Source organism: Elaeis guineensis, chromosome 2, assembly GCF_000442705.2.
Source record: "Elaeis guineensis isolate ETL-2024a chromosome 2, EG11, whole genome shotgun sequence".
Taxonomy (NCBI): Eukaryota; Viridiplantae; Streptophyta; class Magnoliopsida; order Arecales; family Arecaceae; genus Elaeis; species Elaeis guineensis.
This window is the reverse complement of record NC_025994.2, coordinates 3,531,759-3,556,715: the sequence shown is the minus strand read 5'-3', so window position 1 is coordinate 3,556,715 and position 24,957 is coordinate 3,531,759. Positions and strand designations below refer to the sequence as shown.

The 24,957-nt window shown below is 38.1% G+C and overlaps 1 non-coding gene across 1 annotated transcript; it reads right to left on the bottom strand.

Moving 5' to 3' along the window:
• Positions 1-14,229: 14,229 nt before the first annotated feature.
• Positions 14,230-16,704, bottom strand: LOC105033611 (uncharacterized). Its single transcript, XR_012138439.1, has 3 exons — positions 15,416-16,704; positions 14,741-14,789; positions 14,230-14,666 (listed from the first exon to the last, which is right to left on the bottom strand). It is a non-coding gene; the product is annotated as an uncharacterized protein (transcript).
• Between the last annotated feature and the right edge of the window lie 8,253 nt (positions 16,705-24,957).

The following is a 24,957-nucleotide window of genomic DNA, read 5'->3' as shown; positions in this document are numbered from 1 at the left end:
TTAAATGGGGAAGTTTTGTTTTTTAATGGATTTCAATGTGAGATGACGCATTGGACCATCATGTGGTCCATAAGCATTACCCTAGACAGTAGTGATGGTAGGATATTTGGATGATCATCTAAAGGCTTTACCAATGAGATAAGCTAGCGTGGCCAAATTGGGTGTGGATTTTTGTGGCTTTGGCCCAGGGGCCCATGTAACGCATATAGACCCCCACCGTGCAAGTTTATTGTGGTACATGGATATGGAAAAACAAAAAACCATGGCCACCGCTATATTGGGATCCTTCAAATCATTAAGAAGATTAAATGACTAGAATTAAGGCTCCAGATGGGTCGTGTTGACCCATGACCTGACCGACCCACTTAGACCCAATGTGGACCTGATTTAAGGATGCATGAGGCTTGGTCAGGTTTCAAAATTAGACCACATTTTGGGTCACATCTAGGTTTATTGAGTTCTAGCTCGACTCAATCCGATTCGACACGATTGTTATGTGGATCTAATTTGGATCTTCTGACCTATTATTCGGCCTAACCCAAGCCGACCCAACACAAATTATATGGTTTTTGTGCTAGCATTGTTCAATTATGGAATTATTTGACAGAAATAATAGGTTTAAAAATTGAAAACCAAAATTATGGAATCTTAAATTACCTTTGTTGTTAGATTCCTTAACCTTGTTCCTTGTTTTGCTTCATGATTTATAAAGCAACAAGCGTATGAGAGGTTGTACAATTTTATTTTAACCGAAGGTTTAAACATTATTTTATTTTATTTTATTGTATTGTATTGTTTTATTTTAAAGCATTATGGTTGAAGCATCAGAAATTAAGTGCCAAAATTTGTAGAACCATTTAATGGAGGGATCCATCATCAATTGGTTTGAAATAAATGCTTCATCATCTCACCAATCCAAGCTTCTTGATTTGATATTATTCACATAACGTAGGGGATGTTGTAGCAATCTAGACAGCTGAGTGATATTCTTGGATAAGAATTTGACGTTTAGATAATAGATTAATATTGTGATAGATTTAGCATTTCTATCCACATCTATTTCAATCTATTAGATATTTTTCAACATAATAATTCATTCGATCTATAGAGAATTCTTGGCTTTTTGAACTTTTTTCAATTATTTTTTGAGCCTTGTTGGAAAAAAATTGTCATGCTGAGTGTGTCATAACATGTTTCCAAAGAGATATCCACATCTTATTATAAAGCTAGGATATTTTAACAAATTTAACTCTTTCACTTTAGAATATGTGTGATATGAATCGAATCTAAATCTCAATTTTTTAGGTTGGGACCAAATTATACATCGACATGATCTGACCTGATCCAATCTGAATGACCTATTGAGTCAAAAACTTTGGCCATAGATTTGACCTAATTTCTATTGGATTGGGTTTGGATCCAATGTTAGGATCCGAATAACAAATCAAGTTGAGTCAAGGTCACTCATAACCCAAACTGGCCCAACCTATTGGCACCCCTACTTAGAATGGTATCATTTCATAAACTTGCAGAGGTTTATATGCAAGCATGGGAGCTTTTATTGGAATTTTTTTAAAAGCTTGAGGGTCTAAGGTGCAAATGATCCGAACACAACAAAGCGAGGCCTAGCTAAAGACTGACTCAATTTTAACTAGGTCAAGTTCAAGTCTGATCATTTAGTTTTGGGATATACTTGAGATATCATGAACAACTCATTTGAGAGATCTAATGAAAGCTTGAGATCTTTTAAGATATCTATTTTATATTTTGAGCTAATAATTTTGATTGTATTTAATTTTGTTGTTAAAACACACTCCATTCTATATAATTTAGGAGTTTTGTGCACATAACCTCCTAAATATTAGAATTTACATAAATACCTTTTTAAAATTGATATTTGCATGTATATCCTCATAAAATACTTATTTTGCATGTTTGCCCTTATTTTTTCTTTTTTTCTTGACTATGTACTCATGCCATCTAATGCCACTAAAAAATTGATAGTTTAAAATTGAATTGACTGAAATACCTTAATGTGCAAATATGCGAAAAAGATATTTATAAAAATATACATATAAATAGCAACTGTATGAAGGTATTCATACAATTTAACATATTTAGGAGGATATATATACTAAAAAAATATTTTATTTTTATCTATTTCAACATGTTTTAATACTCAAACTAGTCTAGTGCTTGCTATCAATATTTCTATAAAAATATTACTAAAAAAGAAAAGATCGATTCCATGATTACATAACAAAAAAAAATTATTATAGGGAAGAAGGGAAATTTAGTTGGTCAGATGAGCTCTCGAACAGACTTATTAACCTATTTTTCATTTTTGAAGTAGCTCAACTGGTTGGATAAGTTCTTAGTGAGATCCATTAACCTATTACCCACTTTTAAAATAAAATTATAATTTTATAATTTTAATTATTTTTTATTTAAGTAAATATGATTTTGCTAATGACATCAGCTAGATATTATCCCAGAGGTATTCATACAAAAATAATATTTTATGAGGACATGCATGCAAATAATAATTTTGGAAGGGTGTTCACATAAATCTAATATTTAAGAGGTCATCCATATAAAAAATCTAAGGTTGCGTTTGATAGTTGGCAATCTATTTAGATTATTGGCAATTTAAAAGAGACCCACCAGATTATCACATTTGATATGCTTTTTAGATTGGTAATCCAGATTATCAAGTAATCCAGATTATCTCTCATGAGATAATCTGGATTACCAAAGGGAGGAGTGGCTATCCAGATTACTACGCATTTAGTAATCTTGTAATAATTTTTTTGGATAAAAATATCCTTAAAAATCCAGATAATCTTTTTCCTCACGATGGGCAGCGAAAAGAGGGGGACCAAAATCGGTGCCCTCCTCTACAAAATCTAATCGACATCGACCCCAAAATCGGTGAATTGGCAAGCCGCCGCTGTCTCCCAACCGTCGACCGTCAATAGCCATCGGAAAGCAAAGAAAAAATATCGGTCAAGGTGGGATCCGACGACCCCTCCTCCCTCCTTTTTTTTGTTTGTTTGGTTAATCGGGCCACCAGCGAGCCAGTCCGACAAAGCCGGCTGCCCAAATGTTGCCGTCGAAGTCACCATCGTCTCTCTGAATGGCGGCCTGTAGTCACTGCATGAAGAAGGAGGAGATTGCATAAAAGAGGACACGGCGTAGAGGAGCCGGTGGTCCCTTTCTTCTCTCTTTTTTTTATCTGATATGAGAAAGGGAAAGATCGGGCTCAGTGAGAATCAAGCGACGCTAGTCGCCACTGACAGCATCGTGTCGGACGGCTGCAGGGGGTGGGTGTGGGGGACCGATGGCGCAGATGAGGGTAGCAGTGCGGGTGGGTGAAGGCGGCGATGGAGGTGGCTACGGAGGGTGCGGGGCATCGGTTCGCCATGGGGATAGGGGTTGGTGTAGGGGGTGGTGCGGACGATCGAAGGGCCGAAGGCAGTGTCGGAGAAGTGACTACTGGGGTGCCGAGGGCAGACGATCGAGGGGCTAGGAGCGGAGCAGCCGGGGGATGGGGGGTTGTGGCATGCAGGGAAAGGAGAAGGAAGGAAAAAAATAAAAATAAAAATAATAAAAATAATAATATAATATATTATATGTCATAATATATAATATATTTTTATTCTTTTATTCTGAAAAATTAAAAAATTTGTGCATGGGGTGTGATTTTTAATAAATTTGATTTACGGATATTTTAAAAATTTGATATTACATTACCAGTAATTTGATTATCATACCAAACATGTCAATCAAAATTTTTAATAATTTTACTGTAACATTATCTATATGTACCAAACATAGTAATAAATATTTCTGACAATCTATCCAGATTGCAGGTAATCCAGATTATCACTACCTGGTAATGCACCAAATGCAACCTAAGGATTTTTTTTGTAGGTATACCCTCCTAAATAAATAAAATTATATAAATATACTGTAAAATTATTATTTGTATATATACCCTCATCAATATTTTTTTGTATGTGTATTTACTAAGGATATTTTAGTCATTTTAATTTTAAGCCATTAATTTCTTAATGACTTCAGATGATATGGGTACATATGTAAAAAAAATTAATAGAAGGGTATATATGTAAAATAATTATTTTATGAAGATAAATATTAATTTTAGAAGGATATTCATGTAAATTATAATATTTAGGAGAATACAAAAAATCTTATAGTTTATATTAATTTATAACAACAAATATACAAAGTTGCATATCAGTATTTTGAGGTAAATTAACAACAAGTAGTTTAACTCTAGTTGAACTAGTTTGTTAATTGAGAGAGCTGAATTTTAGCCAAATATTGAGATGAATGAAGTGGGCTTGTAAACATATTGCTTGTTTCATAGCCTTAATCAGGTCGGTTTTTCTATTTATCCTAAAAGTAAATATGGGATTAATTTAGTCAACTATAAAACTTAAAATGCTTGTGGACAGATGGTCATGACTCATATAAGAGGTCATATTTGGATAGTTGATTACTGATATTAACTATCTAAGAGAAATTAGTGAGAAAATGGAGTTATTTACATAGACAACCATTGGGCACCCATCAAAAAGGTAGTTAATAGGACAAGACACCAATTATATTACATAGCTATTAATCTATGACAGAAGAAAAAAGATGACTTGATTCACTCTTTATGTATTTGAGGCAAAAATGACACTATTATTAAGCATCGATCATCGATCTTATATTACATATCCCATGAAGCACTTAATCTGATAATTCTCTCTTAGGATTTTAGGAACAAAGGTCTTTTTTAATAGTGAAAAATTTTTTAGCTATTAATAGCCATCATAATTATAATCTATTTAATATATTAAAGGAGAGCTCAACGCACTTTTGGAATGTCATATATTAGATTTTGGTGATGCCATTTGCTATGTTATGTGTCGAGTAAAGGTGGACCCATGTATCGAGTCATAAAATAGCCACATGCTTACATTACTTGCTGAAATATTGATGCTTGGGTAGTGAGGGCATTGCTGAAAAAATAAAAGAAAAAAATAGTTAAAGGTGCTTCAAATAGAAGTTTGAAAAGCCCAAACTAAAAAAAAAATGATATGGAGATGCCATGTATTGTCTTACTATAGGTTTGATGTACCAAATTGAGAACACATATTGTCAAACATTTAGAGAAGAGAGTATTTTTTTTTTTAAAAAAAAAAAGAATGAGCCATTTTTGCCTTATTAATACAGATCAGTACTCATTAAACAAAGCCTAAAATATATTCATTTCAAAGGTCTAAAAATGAGAAGAAAATGCCATGTTTCATTTTATTGTAGCTTTTGTGGGAGTGGATATCGAATAGGGAGGTAGGGTCTCCATGGGACAGCATGGAGGAGCAATGCACATATAATTGGGAGTGGCTTTCCTATGATTATCATTTCTCTAGACAGTCTCTGTAGTTGTTTTATCATAGCCAACTTAATATCTTCATTGCTTGGGTCAGTTGTTATCCTTCACTTTTAGCAGAAAAAAAGATTACTATTACTAAGATGGGTTTTATCCTCCATTATTTATGTATTCATTAAAAAAAAAGACTAATGGAGGGTTGCTATAGGAACACTGTGTCCTTTTAGATCCCATTGTACATCATTTGAGTAGAGGAGGACTGAACTAAGTGTGGGCTATAAGTTTACTTTCTCCGGATATCTTTATATTTTTATTTTTTTATTCATCAAAACATTGATATGTTGCTGCCAATTGATGGCAACTATTGTCGATCCATGCTGCATCATTCGATGCAAGAGAAATTAGAACGAGGCTAGGCTAGGTACTGTATCGGGGCATGGTTGCTAGTGAGATAGCAACCATCATCTTCCCAAGGTGAATAAGGGATCAGGATGGGTATCGAGAGAGAGGAGAAGGAGATGAGGTATTGAAGAGGCAAGGCTATGGTTTGGGATCGAAGATGTAGAGAAGAAAAGCTATTTTTTTTTATAACGTGGCTGCTAGGTAGAATTTTTATAAATAAAAAAAATACCCATGGGAAGTCTATGCAGATGACTGCATATGCATGGTTTTTGAGGAGGTTGGGAGTCTATGTGAGAGAAGAGAGAAAGAAGAGGGTCAAAATAAAAATTTGGACTTTGATAAATTTTTTTGAATAAAAAAAAAATTATCCATGAAAATTGCATATGGACAATCATGTATTACATAATTTTTAAGGAGATTGGAGGTCAACATGGGAGAAAAATGAAAGCAAAAAGTCAAAATAAAAAAAATAACCTTGGAATGACGTGACAATGAAACAAAAAATAGTCTGCACGATTGTCTGGGTGTGAATTATCATATATTGTGTTACTTTAATCAGTATGCAGGAACTGTGTGGTGGTGTCCTCTTTATAAAAAAAGAATGCACAACAAGTTTATACGAACGACCTTAATTCGTATTTTTTTTAAGGTAATGAGAGGGTTGGCTACACACTTTTTGAAGTTTCTTTTTTTGAAAAAGAAACAAATAAGAAACAATTGAATGATGAAGGGAATTAGGGTTAGGTCTTTTTCCTTTTTTTGGGATAATTACAAAATTTGTTAGGGTTAAGGCTAGGTGGATGGTATTGGAGGGGAGGAAAATCGAAGATGCATGGAGGGGAATTAAGGTTTTTTCTTTAGGGATGACGTAGGATTTATTGGGGATAGAATTCGATAAGAGAGATCAAAGGGGAAGAAAATGAAAGTTGAAGGAGAATCATGGTTAGGGTTGGAAGTTTTTTTTTTTAACAAAAAAATGAGAATGCAAGATCAACTAGGGTTAGGGTTTAGTGAGGGACGGTGAAGGGGAGCAAATGGGAGATGGAGAGCGACTAGGGTTTGGGTAAATTTTTTCTTTAGGGTTAGAGTTTGGTGAGGAGGATCATAGATCAAAAAAAATCTAATATGGAGAGCAGATCGGGGTTAGTTTTTTTTTTTTTTCAAAAGAATAGAAGAACCACTATAGCTAAAAAATCCGGAGGAGAAGGTAGATGGAAACAAAAGATGGAAGAGATTAGAGTTAGAGATGGAGTGGAATGGAGGGATACTTACCTCTAAATGGGTTCAGTCCATAATGAACCCATATAAAGAAGACAACGGTGGAGAGCTCAATCAAGAAAGTAATCCAAATCAGGATACTCTATGATAGTGGAGAGTGCAACTGCACAGACAGAGTGGAGGAGAGGCTTCAAAGAGGAGAAAAGGAAGAAGATCTATGGGAGGAGAAGGGGGCAGATGGAGTGGAGAATGGGATTAGGAGAGGGGTAGAGTTAGTGAATAAATAAAATCGAATAGGAGAAGAATGGAGGATAAAAAGAAAAGGAGTAAGAATCAAGAAAAAAGAAGGGGGTGTTTTTGTAGATAATTCTTCAATTCTTAAAAATATGTTTTAGCCCCTCAAAAAAGTATTGATTAAAAGTTCCTGATTTCTTAAAAATGTGTTTTAGTCCCCCAAAAAAATAATGATGATAAAATTGATTAAAAGTCTCTAATTTCTTAAAAAAGTATTTTAGCCCTCTCAAAAAAGATTAATGATAAAATTGATTAATAATATATATTTTATTCCAAAACTTAATTAATTAAAAAAATGTTAGCATACGTATTTTTTTATTATAGTTAGTTTATTAAAAGAATTCTTGGTTGTATTGAATTGTTGCTGAATTTGTTTAAATCTTGGTATAAAATGATATTTTTTCTTTTTGGGTTACTTTTAATGGCAAAAAAGTTTTTGAATTATTTAGATTGACTAATAGATCCATATGTATGGTCTCAAAAGCATTAAATTTATGATTTTATAATTTGTTGGCTCTTGCCTAATAAAAATATTTTATTTGAGCACTTAGCTCATCAAAAAATTATTATCTATTTTTTATTATTGTTAGTTTATTAAAAATTTCTTGATCATGTTAAATTACTCCTGAATTTATTTTAGATCTTTGCCTAATATGGAGGACACCCCTTTTCTTTGTGTAGAGTGCTTTTGCTGGTTTTGGATTATTTTAGAGCTATTTAAATTAATCAATAAGTAATTGTGTATGGTCTCTAAAAATATTTAATTTATGATTTTATATTTTATTGACATAGTTCTATACTCATTACTTGTTATTAAATATTTTCTATCAGAATTGTGTGAAATTGATCTATATCATATTTAAAGAATTGAAGGAACAAGTTATTGTTAGCCCTCAGCGAGAAGCTACTACTAATAGAAAAATGATCACAAAATTATTGAAATTGGATCTTCATAGCTTTTTGGTTTGGTATAATGTTTTATTATTTGTGATGATAATATGCATACACTATATCTTAGATTGTTTGATTGATTTTTTAGGGGATGAAATTTGCATACAATGCAACTTTAAAAGTAATCAACACCTCTTATTGTTAGTAGTATAAACATGTTACAACCACAAGATTGTAGTAAAAGTTTATGATAATATCTTTTGGTATAATTAGTATAGTAGAAACAATCAATCTCTTGTGTCATGGTAATATGGCAATGTATTTTTAGCCTTATATTTTATTTATTGAAAAAGATATATTTTTTGCTTGAAAATAATTATTATGTATTTATTATTTGAAGGTATAAATTAATTAGTGTTATCCAAGATGGAATCTGTACAATAATTTTTATAATCCTTAAAAAATTGGTTCAACAATTAATTGATACTTGAGCTATTAATTTTGCAATGAACATGAAATACGATAGATTTAGTATCCTGACTGTTATAAAAAACATCCTCAATCACATTTATATTTTTTAGATTATATTTTATTTTTAGAGTTTTAATGATGTTTATACTTTCAAAGTAACTGACATATTTTTGGAGACTGAATCTCAAGCTGATAATTTGCAAAAGGGTTATGTACATATTTCTCCTTTATCTCAGTTTTAACAAGAATCTATTATTTCAATTCTTAAAAAATAGATTCATATTGATTTTTTTAAGAATGTAGATCCTTCTAAAAAATCTGCAAGTACAACCCAATAAACAAGATACATTAGTTGCTGCTCTTTTTCTTTATTTTTTTATTTCATGATATATACGTGTGTGTGTACATATAACTTTGTAATCTTTTTATAAGGAATTGTTGATAGTATTATCTGCAAAAAAATTATGATGGAGGTAATTTAACTTTAAAATGCATGTAACCGTTTGTTGTTTTTTTTTTCCAATCACTTACATACGTATTTTTTCATGAAATATTTTCAATCAAATAATACTTTGATAATTTTTTTGAATTGCCAGCCTAAATGATAAGGATATGGATAATGAAGATTAAAGCAAGTCTAAGTTGATTAATTTACCAAAATATTATGTTCAGCATTATAAAAAATATATATCCATAAATTGCTTAAAATATTTCCTTCAATTTCAGATGAACATGACCGTATGGTGCAAGTTATGAATCCTTTACTTATGATAAAAAAAATTTTTAATCTAAATACCAATTCACAACACAGATTAGATGCTAGTTCTATCCATGGTGCAAAGGTTTAACCTGCAAAGGTTTAATCTGCTTAGACATGAAAGTTGAGCAAACAATAAAGTAAAGATTCAACTTGCTCTTATATGAAGGCTGAAAATCATGGCATGAAGATTCAACCTACTCTAAAGTGACTTAGGAGATTGATATTTAATATCTTTTTATCTTCAAAAAAATATTTGAAATCTTTCTTCTGCATGAGATTCAAGTGACAAAAGATTGTGCATTATTAATATTCAATAAGTAGTAAAATTCATTTTTCTATTCAATTATTGGTGAATTAAAATTATTACTTGACATATATATAATTTGGATCTGCTTCCATCATCCATGTCCAAAATCTCGATAAGATCAATAGTGGTTTAAAATGATGAGAAACGGTTTTAAAAAAAAAAAATTATAGTTTGACCTCCTCTGCTTTAAGCGATTTGCACTCACATCCCTCGAATTCAAAAATTTTTATTGAAGTCCTTCAAGTTTGCTTAGCTATCCAATTTGATCATGTCATTCATCATCATGAACATGAATTAAAGAAGTGGTGTCATGTGTGCATCACCTTGATAACTTAAACATCTAAAATATCCTTATATTGTCTCACCATCCCTCATTGACCTTACCCTCTGCCACTCCCTACTAATATCATGACTTCCACAACTAAATCAAATAAATGTAGCTCAATTTTGTTTTTTGAATATGCTTCTATGTTTTCTTTTAGTTTTATTGCTTAAAGATTGGAGGTTTGATGCAAATCAAGAGATGGAGTTGTAGGATGGAATTAGAAATCTAGGGCTTTGGTGAGCTCTCAATCGATGCTAGAGCCCTTGATAGTTTTGAGAGCACATGCACCTCTGGATTTAAGTTAGGTTTAATACACCAGCATCATTGGCTTGAAACTTATCTTAGCCACGCTAGATGACCGCAGAGGCTTGGGAGGTCCTCTACAAGTTGCTAATGTATATATTTATTTTTGAGGGCAAATGGTGGCGACAACCATCGCCTATGTCTACACATCAGAAGAACTTTTTTTTTTTTGAAGGGAAAAGGAGGAAGTGAGATACTTCCCCCAATCAATTGAATTAAAGAAAAAATGTATGAGGATTAGAGGAAAGAAAAGAGAAGAGGAGAATGTACATGGGTGCTAATAAGCAAGAAAAATACACAAAGGCTGCAAGTTCTAAGATGAAATCAAAGAGAAAAAACAACCCTAGATTTTGTAGTGGCCTTGAATGTCTTTCTCCTAGCATAGAGGGTCACAAAGATGAAATATGTGAAGGATCTTTTGAAGGTCAAAAAATATGGTACAGCATTATCGAAAAAAAATCCTCTTATTTCTTTCAATCCAAATGCTCCACCAAAAGACCATCAAGAGCTTCCCAACCTCTTCTCACGGATGGCTGAAATTTCTTTTTCCTCGAAGAATTCCACAAAGTATATATAAAGATTAAAAGCTATCCTCTTAGATTTAGACAAGTTTTGTCGGTGATCCAAATGCTTTTAGCGAAAGGGCACCTAAGGAAAAGATGAGAAATAGTCTCCATGCTCCACAAAGGGAACAACCCAAGCACACCAACCAACCTTTCTTAGCAAGAACTTCTTCTATGTATCATTTGCTTTTCAAGGCAAGACAGTAAAAAATTTTAATCTTTTCTAATACTAAGGCTTTTCCAAATAATATCATAGTAAGGGTAGGGAAGAATCCTGCTATTGATGAACCCACAGAAGGAATCCACTATGAAGGAGACATGCTAAATAAACTTCCATGCCAACATATCGGCAACCCTCGATAATCTGATAGAGCTTATAAGATCAAGTAACTCCTAAAATTGTATCATCTAAGGGTAGGACAAAGGGCCATGGAGGAAAATTCTCCAACAGAGCAATCTCAAGTTCCATTGTGAGATGACTGATATATTTTCTTTAAAGACACGAGGATAAAGATCACTGAAGAGATATGTGAGTGGTGCGCTACCAATCTAAGCATCTTCCCAAAATCTAATAAGGTTCTCATGCCACCTACTACCAATCTCACAATAGTACTAGCATTAGAGGATTGGTCGTTCATCTATAGATTGGTTGCAAGTCAAACTCACTCTCTTGCTATACCTTTCATCTTTTACTTGAGTCAAACCAAATAAAACTAAAATTTTCTTGAATGATATTCAAAAGAAAAATGTTCTAGAAAAAATCATAGAATTGGAAGAACTATTCCTCTTGGATGAAATAATAAAGGCGTACCTAGAGACACATATACAAAAACTCTAAAAGAAGTGTAGCTCCAGAATGCAGTGAGATCTCGGCTGATGTTTTTCCAAATTGGGGATAACCCAATCAAACTTCTTCTAACTCTCATCCCAAATATTTTCCTTGAATGATCAGATAACTTAATCTAGTTCAGCCAAGATATTCCTACACTAGAGAAAAATTTTGATGCTCATTTTGCCAACAATGCCAAATTGATGTTTCTAATATTTTTAATGCCAGAGCCCGATGCTTCTTTAGATCTACAAACCTTATCTCAGTTCATAAGACAATCAAAGCCCTTCACCTTTTCTTTCCCTTTTCAAAGGAAAGAACATCTCATTTGATCAATCTTGTAAACCATCTAGTTTCACAACTTGAAAATAGACATAAGATAAGCAACAGGCAGAAAGAACTATATTAATCAGGGTTACTCTAACACCCCAAGAAAGAAGTTTCACCTTTCAAGAAGCAAATCTAGGGGTGATCTTCTCCAAGAGAGGCTTCAGGCATTGCTTAGAAATTTTCCTATCATAAAGTGGCAAGCCAAGATAAGTAAAGGGAAGAGAGCCGGTCTTACAAATCAATAAGGTAGCTATTGCCGCAAGTCTCTGGATGCCAATGACGTGGCTGAAGTGGGATGTCATTCGGAGATCGAGACATTAGAGAAAACCTGTAAGAAAATCCATACCCGTCGGAGGGTTTCTAATAGGGGACCCTTCGATGCCAAAGATAGTTGGAGCTTTGGGTAGTTGAGAAAAGAATGAGAGTGGGAAGAGAGTGATGGTATATTCTTCTTTTTTCCAATCGAGCTTATCTGAGGTCTCTTGATACCTCTTTATATAAAGATGGAGCCATAGGCAGTTTAGACAGAATCTTTAAGCCGTTATGCCACTCTCGTCAGGGCACCAGGCCACATTCTAATAAACCATTAGGATAGAAAATATTCGCACGATTATGCAAATTAAAGTTGTTAGACAGTTGTGAATTTTGTCCATGTGGATCGAGAAACCAGTAGTCGATGGTCGATGTGAACCGAGGTCTTGCATCGATGCCCACATCTAGGACTTGATGTGGTCTCCTATCAACTTATGAGAGCTCCGTTCTCTGTCTCGGTGTGATCTGACCATGAGGTCGATGCGGAGGTCTGGTCACGGGGTCACGTCCTAGCTGGAGGCTGAAAAGAGTGATCGTGAGGGGTTGGTCCATCGTAGCCATCTATCACTCTTTGGGGTTCAAGGTAATTTTGTTGAGTTGTCTACGAGCCTCTAGCTGTATTCTGAAGGGAAGAAAAGTGTCATGGGTGATGGATCACCTCCACAACAGTAGCAAATTAATTTTGACACCTCCTGATCTTCTATATGCATGCACAAAATCATACTTTGTCGACGTTGATTTTCTCAAGTTTTCTGATATTCCTTATTCATGGACAAAGGGTTGAAGCCGTAATTTTATTTTGAAAAAGAGGCGACGGGCGATTTCACCAACTCCTATATTGGCTCTTTAAGGACCCAGAAGTGTGGATAAAGGCCGCATTTTTCCGAGCGGACAGAAAGGCAGCTCACGGTGGTCGGCGAGGGCGACTTTGGTCAAAGAGCCAATATGGACCAGAACCGAGGCCTGGACCTTCCAATGCCCAGAACCCACACAAAAAGCATCCTTGTTGCTCCACATAAACCTCTTGGGCTGGGCCAATGCCCAACGTGCTATCGGCCGCCCCCCAACGTCCCGATCCTCGAGCAACCAAATTTAATTTGCTCCCAACCTGCCCTGGTTGCTGCAGAGAAAGCCAAGGGCATTTGCCATCAAATCAAATTTAAAAAGGAGAGGGTGAGAGGGACATGTCTTCCTGCTGATGAACGCATATATAGTTCTTTACCAAAAAAAAAAAAAAAACAGACATATACGGTTGTTCCATCAACGCACCGACTTTCTCATCTCCCAATAATGCCTGCATCCAATCTCATTGCCTCCGCATATGTCCAAAGTCCAAACGGAAAACGGACAGCGTTAGCAATTACTGGCTGACATGGCCCCACTGGCTACTGTTCAATTTTTTCCCCCCGGCTCTTATTTCTCAAATTTTTTTTGATTTCCACTTCTCTCCATTTTTTTTTTTTTTTTTGATAGAACTTTTTCAAAGTAAAAGATATTTAAATAACTTCCAGTTGTGAGAAGGTGGCAGGTACATCCAAGTCCCTTCAAGAATTTGTGAAATGAGTCCATGAGAAGGACAAAAGAGCTAATATCTACGCAAACAGATTGAATCTATAAAAAGCTAAAAACTGATGGGACCAATTATCTCATGCGAGTGGAGAAGCCTTGCAAACGCTTTAGAGCATACCATTCAAATACATTCCTCTGGAAGTCGCCTCCACATTGCATGCACCAGGTGCATTAGGCCACGCAACCCTATGTATTTCATCATTCCCGATTCGTGCTCTCTGCTGTGCATATCCCCGGATTTTTTCGTTCATTTGCATCTGGCGCATGCGATAATTTCTCCTAGAAGCCAGGTCTTGGTCCATAACTTAGGATGTCATGCCCCACCAAAAACCCAGAATGATGTATAATTGCTATCACAGCACATTGTGGCTTACCAGAAACTTGATTTGCTCCAAAGTAATGAGATCAACGAGCATGGATGATGTTATCGCAGCTCCTGAAAAAGTAGGACGAAGGGTTTTTTTTTTTTAACTTTTGTCATAGTGAGGACAAAGGTTTAGTTGTTGGCAATCATCATAATGCTTGATTGCTGCTCCTCTCTCTCTCTCCCCTTGTTCAAGCATGGCCGTGGCATCTGAGTTTCAGCTACCACGGACTCAAAAGACGCCAAAAGAAGAGTAAAAAAAATAGTAAAAGGGAATCCTGCTACCCAAAGTAGCTTCAGGCTTTAAGTAAAGCCTGCTCCCTCCTGCCACCACAGTAGTTGTATTAGAAAAAATATTAAAAGGAATCCCAACCATCAGATCAAATCACGTCCTCTACCTCAATTTCGTTACTCCCACCACCTTTTTGATTCCGTCTTTGATGTGACCTGAGACATTAATGATTTATTAATACCTCCACATGAATCCAAGAGCACGAAAACTATTGTATAAGTAATAATTTATTACCACGGCAGTGAGAGAGAGAGAGAGAGAGATCCGAAGAGTTGATCCCGTCGACAAATACAATAAAATTATAAAATAATAATAATATACGGTAGACGAAGTGGCGCATTTTAGCGAAGGGAACACCACAAGGTAACATGCGATCTATCACATGGGAGCAGTTGTACGGTGGCTAACATATGGGACCAACGCTACCATACGCATCTACGGAGGAATCTACCCAACAGTAGATAACAGACGAAGTGATGTACGGGATCCAAAGCTAACGTGCGCTGCCTCAGTGGCGCATCTTAGACGCACTCCGTTCACAAACGCTCAAACAAACCACCGAGTTTTTTCAATTCAAATCGATCAACACCCGAAGCAAAATTCATCAAAAAAAAAAAAACAAAACAAAAACACTACATTATGCACGTACATCTATAAGCAAGAAAACGAACACCAGAAATTTTTGAGAAAAGAAGAAGAAGAAACAAAGTTAATGCAATGTACGAACAGTGGATCAAGTTTTTTCTTGTCAAATTCTTCACCAATTTTTAGGGGTACCTACCTAGATCTCGATCTTGGTTCTGCTTCCCTGCCGCAATCCCTCCTTCTCCTTCTTCTGCGGAGAGAAGAGGTGGCCGAAGCCGAACTTGGACGAGCCGCGAAGGGAGCAAACGGGGACGTTAAGCACCGGTGTTACCCTCACGTTGGCCGAATACGACCTCTCCATGCCCCGGTATTTGATCCTCGGTCCGCCGCTGAAGCTGCTCGGGCTGCTCGAGCTCCGCTCTAATCCCTGGAAGACCACCTTCCCCGATGCGTTCATCCGCGGGCTGTCCACCGACGCCCCCTCTCCGCTGGCTCCGGCGGCCGTCGGACCGGGCTCCGGCCAACCTCGCCCGTTGGCGGCCCTCCGGGATGGCGGATCTCGGCCGGGAGACCCGTACCCGGGGCGGGTTCCGGCCGAGGGAGAGCGGGATCTGGGAGGGCTTGTCGACGTCGAGGGAGAGGCGGGGGAGGTCCTCGTGGTCGAGGCCGGAGGAGGATGAGGAGGAGGAGAGGGAGAGGCGGGAGGAGATGAGACGGATTCTGTGTCGGAGGAGTCGCGGAGGAGAGGAAGGCTCAGAGAGGAGTCGGTGGAAGAGGATTTTGGATTGGTGCTTCGGTGGAGGAAATGACGGAGAGATTTGGTGCTGGGGTTCTTGGAAGGGGTGGAGGCGGAAATGGCCTTCTGGGGCTCCGGCTTGGGGCTCTGCTGCCTCTTGAGGCCGAGCAGCTCCCTCCACCGGCTGGAGCACCGCGGCGCCTTGGGAGACTCGGCGACGAAGGCATCCGATCCGAGAACATCCGCCGAACTATGCGGCGCCGCGGTCGCCTCCGGCGAGCGGATCCCTTCCACGGCCGCCACCGGAGGTGGAGCCGTGGCCAGCCGGAGTGGGACCAGCTTCCCGTTGGAGAAGAGCTCGTCGGCAGGGAGCATGGCCACTGGATCGTCGAGGCGGAACTCGAAGTCGGCGAGATCCTTGCCGGCGGCATCAAGATCCAGCGTCTCAGCCTCCAGCTTCTCGGCGGCGACCCTCGGTGGGGTGTCGTCGGCGAGGTCCCGGCTGAAGGAGATCCTAGGGCTGGCCAGCCATAGGAGGGGCATGCAAGGAGCAGTCGAGGAAGGGCTCCGGCGACATTCCGGCGTTGTTCACGCAGGCGGAGGCCATCATCGGCGATCATGAAGCGGAGAAGCTCGACGGAGGGCCGGCTGATTTGTCGATCGGAGACGAGGAATTTGGGAGTGGGGGAGATGGGGAGTGGATTTGGATTAAGATCGAGTTCAGGTCTCTACTAGCTTGGTGGAGGAGGTACTGGAAATGAAGTGGTGTGGTGTGCTGGTTCTCCAATAAATAACTGTCCTTCTGGGGATACGTACAAGAAGCAGAGACCACGTCGATGCCTACGTGGATCTGAGACCTGATTGCTTTCAAATGGTCCCGGTCACCAGATACATATTACCTACGCTTCGAATCTTGGTAAAATTGAAAATTTGCAGCTTCCCTTGAAGGAATATACTGTGGCACGCTCATGCAACCGAACCAAGGAACCAGCATCGTCTTCATTTGCTGGCCTCGAAGATTCAAAGGGAAACACAATTGATCAAGATCGGCCCAAGGCAGATCGAACTGGACGATCATCTCAGATCCTAGACCTTGCATTGATATTTTAATAAGGTGTAAAAATATTTTTTATAATATTATAAAAAAAATAATTAAATAGATTAATGATAAATTTTATACATTGTTTAATGAATATATCTATAAAAAATTATGCATGTAGATTAATTTTTCAATGATAATTAATATTTAAAATATATTATTTTTAATAAAAAAATTCAATTTTTTTTATTTAGTCTCAAATCTAAAAAATATCAAGACCGACTCTAAAATTGATAGATTAATTGGTGTCTTCTCCGAGCAGCATCATTTTCATTTGCTAACCTTGCAAGTATCAAAAGGGAACATTATTGATAGGTTTGTTATTGTCTTCCTGATTTTAAGGGTACACAGGTGTTGAGGGGAGGCAATGTAGTTTATGGATAGGTGCAAATTCACAAGCTGTGGGTGATTGGTGAGATTACAATGCTAATGTATGAATTCGGCCATTTTGGAAAATCCTGTTCTACTTTTGCTGCGAATAATCATCACCATAATTTCTGAACAGTATAGTCTTTAAGTAGGCTAGTTTTTTCGTGGTCACTTAGCCAATAGCTTGGAGTCCCACTTAGAGACTATTTAGATTTTTCTATAGGATTGAATTGAAAAATATTACAATATTAATAAATTGGGCTGCTTATTTAAGTATGGCTTTATCAACCAAATATCTCCCAAACCCAATCCAGTGTAAAGATTTTTCTTCGTCAGATCCAGATAAAGGAATTTGGGCTACGATTTGGACAAATCCTATGATAGAGGTAATAGCAAACCAGATTATCCATCCGTATTCATTTTCATATCCAAATCTATTCAGATATTGATAGAATTTTGAGCATCCAAGTAATCGTATTCATATTCATATCCATCAAAGAAAAATAGATATAGCTATGGATAGATAACCATCCAATCTTACTTATAACTATATTTAATTTTATATAGTATTCATAATTTTTTAAAAAAATATATGATTATATTAAATATGTAATTTACTTGATTTATCATTTATTTAGTAATATCTTTAATTCTATGATCATGAAGCTTAGTTATCCAATTTATATCCATATTTATATCCATACATCCAATATCTAATTTATATCGATATTTATTTAAAACAAATATAGATATAATTTTTTTTATCCAACTAATATTCGTGTCTGTATTCATCAAATAAAATAAATATAGTTATGAATATAGTGATATCTGATCTATATCTAACCTAATTTCAACCCTATTATAAGAAGATGTAAGCTAGATTGGCCAACAGGCTCGATTTCTATAGGATTTTTAGTCCAATTCTATAGGAGTATCCAAACAAGTACTTAATGGTTAATAAACCTTCCAAGAGTTCACAATATGATATTAAAAATGGCCGATTACATAAGCCAAGCAATCAGACTATCATATCACTAGTAATAATTCATTCATCCCTACTAAAATTAATGTTGCACTAACAAGCAAGGGACCAACATGTTTGTTCAGTTGCATATATTACATGGTAAAAAATATTGGTAAAACAAATATTCTATATCGATATTATGTGGATCCGTATGAATATATATTTAGTCCTACATTAGTTATTCATTGGAAAGATATTAGATATTTATACATGATCAAAGAACCCAAATAACACTATAAAAAATTAAGATATTATTGCTCCAAGAATTGATTTTGATGATCGCAAACCATTTAAGGAGACTACTAATGAGTTTCTTGTCTTTGAAGAATATTTTTCTGATGCTTCAGGTAGTCCAAAAGATTGGATTTGAAAAGCTTCATCAAGTATGCCAAAGTTGAAGTTTCTGTAAGTTGGAGAAGTTTTCAATGCCTTATGAGAGTATCCAATTGATTTGAAGCCATTTGAGAGCATTTGGAAGTATTTTAATAAGTTTCAGATCTTAAATGCATGAAAAATTAGATTGGCACAAAATAAAACGATCCATCTGGATCATCTCCTTTCATTGGGTGGCCAGCATGTTTTATTTTGGCTCATGGCATGCAGTGGGATGATCCACTTGAGACGACCCATGCAGTGGAACGACCCACCTAAGATGACCCCTGAGACCAAAATAGAAAGTTAAACTTTCTGTCTGGTCAATTGGGATGCCCCATGGGATGTCCCATTGCCAGTGGGACGTCCCATTCCTACGAGCACGCGTAACGGCTAGTTTTCAGTCCGTTGTTAGTATATTTAATGCGCATTAAACACTCTCCAACAGCTCTAAACCGACACTAAGATATTCTTAAGTACAAATGGTGATTATAAATTCTCTCTGAAGTGGAAAATCATAAGTTTACAAGCATTCAAAGCTCACATCCGTGAAAAGTTCAAAAATTTCTAAAAAAAGAAAAAGAAGCATTCAATCAGCTCACCAACCACTCTCCAGCTGCAATCAAATGTGCAATTCATTGAGGGTGTTCAACGAAAGCTTCTTTCTCTTAAGTATTGTATTTCTATTGCATTTATTGTACTCATTTAAAGGGTTGTTGTCTAAAATTTCTATACACTATTTTTCTTGCTATTGTATTTTGGGTTTTGAGTTTTGAGGAGCTCCAAAACTCGGATAGATTGATCTGAACCTAAAATTGGAGTGTTGAGGATTGGCTTGTATCCGAGAAATAAGTGTTCTTGCTTGGATAGTAAAGATCGAGGTTGTCCGACGTTTTGTATCTTGAAATCTATTTAGTAGATTGAATTTTCAAGTAGGGACTTGGGAAGTGGATGTAGATACAAGGTTGGCATCGAACTACTATAAATCTCTTGTATTTGTTGTATTTACATCTTTTTTCTTATTTTTTGTATTTTATACTTGCTTACCTATCATTTGTGATTGATTTTTTTTCATAGCTAATCAATTCACTCCACTTAACAAGTATAGCACATTACTTGAGTGCACTAATCACAAAAATTTTAAAAAGATCCAATTCATCTCTCCTCTTGAGTTCCATATCTGAGCAACAGATATTAGCAACGGCCATTAGTAACAGCGTTTTAGCCGTCGCTAATAAATTGTATTAGCGACGACATTATCAACAGCAATAATTCTATCGCTAATATCTTTTTAACCAACAAATATTAGCAACGGTATTTTTGCCGTCTCTAATAAAATTTTTTACTGACAACAAATAGCGATAAAAAATAAGTCGTCACAAAAGAAAATATTTATTAAATTTATTAGCGATGACAGAAAATGTATTAGAGATGGTACTTGCCCTCGTTACTAATCATTAGTGACGACACTATTAGCGATGGAATTAGCTGTTGCAAAAAAATATTTATTAAATTTATTAACGACGGTGAAAAAGGTATTAGTGACAAAATGGGCCATCGCTAATAATCATTAGCAACGGCACTATTAGAGATAGAAATTGCTATCGTAAAAAATAAAAAAATTATTTATTAAACTTATTAGTGATAGTGAATAATTATCTTCACCATTCATTATCTAAATAATTATCATTAGAGTATCGTCACAAAAGATTGCCTCGATCCAGTAGCCCTAGCTATGTTGATCAATAAAATTTGATTTCGACAGTCACGAACGACTGCATAATGATTCGATAGATAGAGACCATCAATGAATCCGAAAACTTGCAACGATAATTTCGGTGATATTTGTAACACACTAACAAAATTTTACTTCAATCGGATATCATTATCATGATCAATTTAATTTGAGATGATTTCGATTGTTCAATAAAAAATGAGCAATCAAAAATTTAATAGATTTATGTTGGTTGAAACCGATATAATTTTAGATGGATTTAGAAATTAAATACACCATGAGGGTTAAAAACCTTCTAGTGGAGGCCATTATGGGACGGTTTACTTCGTAAAAATCTTCAACATATGAAGGAATCATAAATGAGGGATGTCACTATTGTAACCTCTGTGAATCATCGATGGAGGATGTTGAGCATGTGATTGTATCATGTTCTTCTGTCGCTAGCTGCTGGGGTAAATTGCAGTGCATAGGTGGACAAAGTTACAACCTAGATAGATTATACTTCAATGGCCCAGGTAGAGTCAAGAAAGAGAGCTTTGTATGCTTATGTTGCCTGGCTGATTTAGATGGCTCGCAGTGAAAGAATCTGCCAGCAAACTCCTTATCCCACTCAGCTGGTTAGAAAGATTTGTTGCCTTATTATCCCCTCAGGTCAATAGCATACTTTGTTACCTCTATTAAAGTACTGGGTTGGCAATTATCTATAATCTTAAATAATGTCTTGGTATCTTGGCTACCTCCTATTTTAGGAGCTTCTAAAATTAATTTTGATGCTGTTGTAACTGAGACCAAAGCTGCAACCAAATTTGTCATTCGAGACCATATAGGCCGGGTAATTAGAGGGTAAACAACTACTTTAATCGGTTCCACATGCTAAGCAAATTATTGCTTGATTGGGATTTTATGTTGCTATTGTTGAATTGCAGGCATAGCACCTATGATTGGAAGGGGATTCATTTTGCCTCTACTAAATGATATTTAGCACTAGATATCAACTAGGTAGCGGTTTCTGGTATCTCGCATTTACCATGAAGGCAATCAAGTTACTAATCTTATGGTGAGTTTAGCTCTAACAGGAGATATTAATTTTAAATTCTCTGATGTACTGCCTGCAGAACTATTTGCTATTTTAATGGCTGATCGCAAAAGTGTGTGTTATATTCGAAACAAATGATGGCTGCTGAATTAAACTTTCATCCATCTGTTGATACTTCATTAATCTATGATTATTACTCCTCTGTTCCTCTTATTCAGTTGGACCATAATGACTATTAAGATTCTGCATGCCAGCTAGGGCAGATCTGGATGACTGCTGTTTTCTTGAAGCCTATTCAATTACTCTACTGCTTTCTCACTTTGGTTGCATGTGATCACTTCAGCTCACTGAGAAGGTGAACCATCAAATTAGCTACTATTTTTGCACACTGGGGATGTTTAAGGCATATGTTGTACATTCTCTAAATTATTTGATGGCTTGGGATGATAATGATTTCACAATTATACTTATGGTTGCTTTAAGTTCATGTGTGAGTTATCATTACCTTCTAGTCCAAATGCTGCATATATTTAATTAGCCTTTTCATTACTTGAACAGCTGGTTTGGCTTTCTGTAGGCAACCTGATTATAATTCTTTTTCAGAGGTTATCCTTCTGTTATGCTACCACAATAATGAGATAATACTACACTTCTAATCAAAGTTAAGAGTTGTTGGGATATAATGACTGATCCCTGTACGCCGACTTACCCTCGGACCGGTCCGACCGACGTCCGACTCTACCCACTGGACCGACGGACGACTCCAACAACGATCCAATGACTCTGACAATGGCTGCCGACGATATCCGATCGAAGGTATGCCGACCGAACAGACCAATACTATTTCCGACTGGCTGAACGGTCGAACCCATATCACCGACTCACTGTCGGGGCTGGCAGCCGACGTCCGACTTCCACAAAGCACCAGATCAACCGATGGTATTTTCGGGTCACCACCCGACGTCCCGGCAGTCGAATACCGATATATAGTCGGCCAGTCCGTCCAAACGCCGTACAACCGCTATGGGTTGTTATCCTGTCAAAGACATGCTGTGCGACTGTCCTGGGGCATTGTCCTGCCAAGGACATGGATTAATTCCAGTGACTTGACAACCCACGGTGACTTGACAGCTCCCGACGATTTGACAACTCTCCAGTTGTCTGTACCATTAATGACGGGACCATACCGCATTCTACTATAAAACGGGATAAGGCAACAGTTTTGATAAGCACCTTTAAGCTCTTGAGCTCTCTAGCTCTCTCTCTCTCCCCCGCTGAGCCCCGATTTTTCACTGTTGCCTAATCTCCTCTCTGACTTGACCGTCGAAGGGTCCCCGCCGGAGGCATCTCCGGTCGTGATGACTTTTCTTGCAGGTGCGCGACCCCGACGATCGGACGACGGGAGGATTAGCCGCAACAGATTTGGCACGCCAGGAAGGGAGGTCGACGGAGGTAAGACAGCGAGCTCCACAGAGCTTAAAAAACCTCTCGAGATGATGAAAATCAGAGCTCAGTGATCGAGAGCTACCGGGTCGGCAAGGCACTCTTTCCGTCGGAAAGAGCCCCTCCTTTACTCTCCATAGCGGAACCCAGCTCTCCGCATCCGGTGGTGACCACAGAGGCACAGATCACGGCAATCGTGCGGCAAATGACCATTCTGACAGACGCGGTCAAAAACCTCCAACAACAACCGACTCAGTTGCCGCAACCGCCGGCGGAACAATCGGCGGCGCACCTTATGCCATCCAGAAGCAACCGCCGACACTCGCATCCACATCTGTCTTCTCCTCAAGAGCAGCCATCTCAGCACTCCCACCGAGAAGGAGCGAGGCGGCCACGGTGCGACACCCACCGGTCTCGGCGTCCCTCTCCTTCCCAGCTGGAGCGGACGAGGAAGGAGAAGCGGCCCCGAACACCGTCCGCCTCACTCTCAAATTCATCGGGAGATTCGACCCCTAGGGTTTTTCAACACCGACGGTTAGATGACTACGAACGCAAGTTCAAAAAAATTGACCGTCGGCTTGCCCAGCTCCAGATGGATGGTCAGAAATCTTCGAACGACGTCGACTTCAGGACCACCCAACCTCTCTTCCGATTTATCATCGATGAACCGATCCTAGTCGGTTTAAGATGCCTCATGTGGAGCCTTATGACAGCTCCACCGATCCAGTTGACCATCTGGAGAGCTACAATGCTCTCATGACAATTCAAGGGGCAATCGACGTCCTCTTCTGCATCGGCTTCCCCGCCACGCTTCGTAAAGCTGTCAGGGCCTGATACTCCGACCTCCGCTCAGGAAGTATCCACTCCTTCGGACAGTCGAGCATTCTTTTGTAGCCCATTTCACACCAGTCGGAAGCTGTCACGAATCTCGGACAATCTTTTCTCCCTCAAGCAGGGAGAAAATGAGACACTCCGACACATCGTGGCCCGATTCAACACAGCCACTCTTGAGGTCCGGGACCTCAACGAAAAATGACTATCTCAGCCATGAAGAGGGGGCTAAGGGGGTCCCGATTCACATATTTCTTGGACAAGATCCTCCTCCGGACGTATGTCGAATTGCTGGAGCGCGCGTACAAATACATGTGCACGGACGAAGGAGCTTCCGACAAGCGCCTGACCGAAGGTGCGGGCCAGAAGGAGAAGCGGAAGAAAAATCAGACTGTGCTGAACCCAGCAGGTCCCCGACCGATAAACAGGTCTCGCCCCGACGATAGAGCCCGAGATCGCCCCGACGGCAGAGTCCGAGACCGATGCATCACAGGTATGACTCTTACACCCCTCTCTTCGCTCTTCGTGCGCAGATCCTGATGGAGATCGAAGGAGTGGAATATTTGTGATGGCCCATCGCCGAACCGACGGCTCGATCGTCGAATCTATATCTCGATCATCGAATCTACGGCTCGATCGTCGAACCAACGGCTCGATCATCGAATCTACATCTCAATCACCGAATCTACAGCTCAATTGCCGAACCAACAGCTCGATCATCGAATCTACATCTCGATCGCGAATCGATGGCTCGATCATCGAATGATGGCTCGATCGTCGAACCGACGTCTCGATCGCCGAATCTACAGCTCCATCGTCGAACCGACGGCTCGATCTCCGAACCAATGGCTTGATCGCTGAATCTACGTCTCGATTGTCGAATCTACGGCTCCATCGCCGAAATGACAGCCTCCACCTCTGAAGGCAAAGGACCTCGACCAACGTGGCTGGCTAACTTGCCAACTTAGCTTCGACTAAGAAGGACAAAATGCCAAGACAACTGTGGTCGCACTCGCGACATACCGACTTGGTCACGATCGGTCGAAGGATATTCAGCTTGCCACCATTTATCATACGTCCCAACGTGCACGCC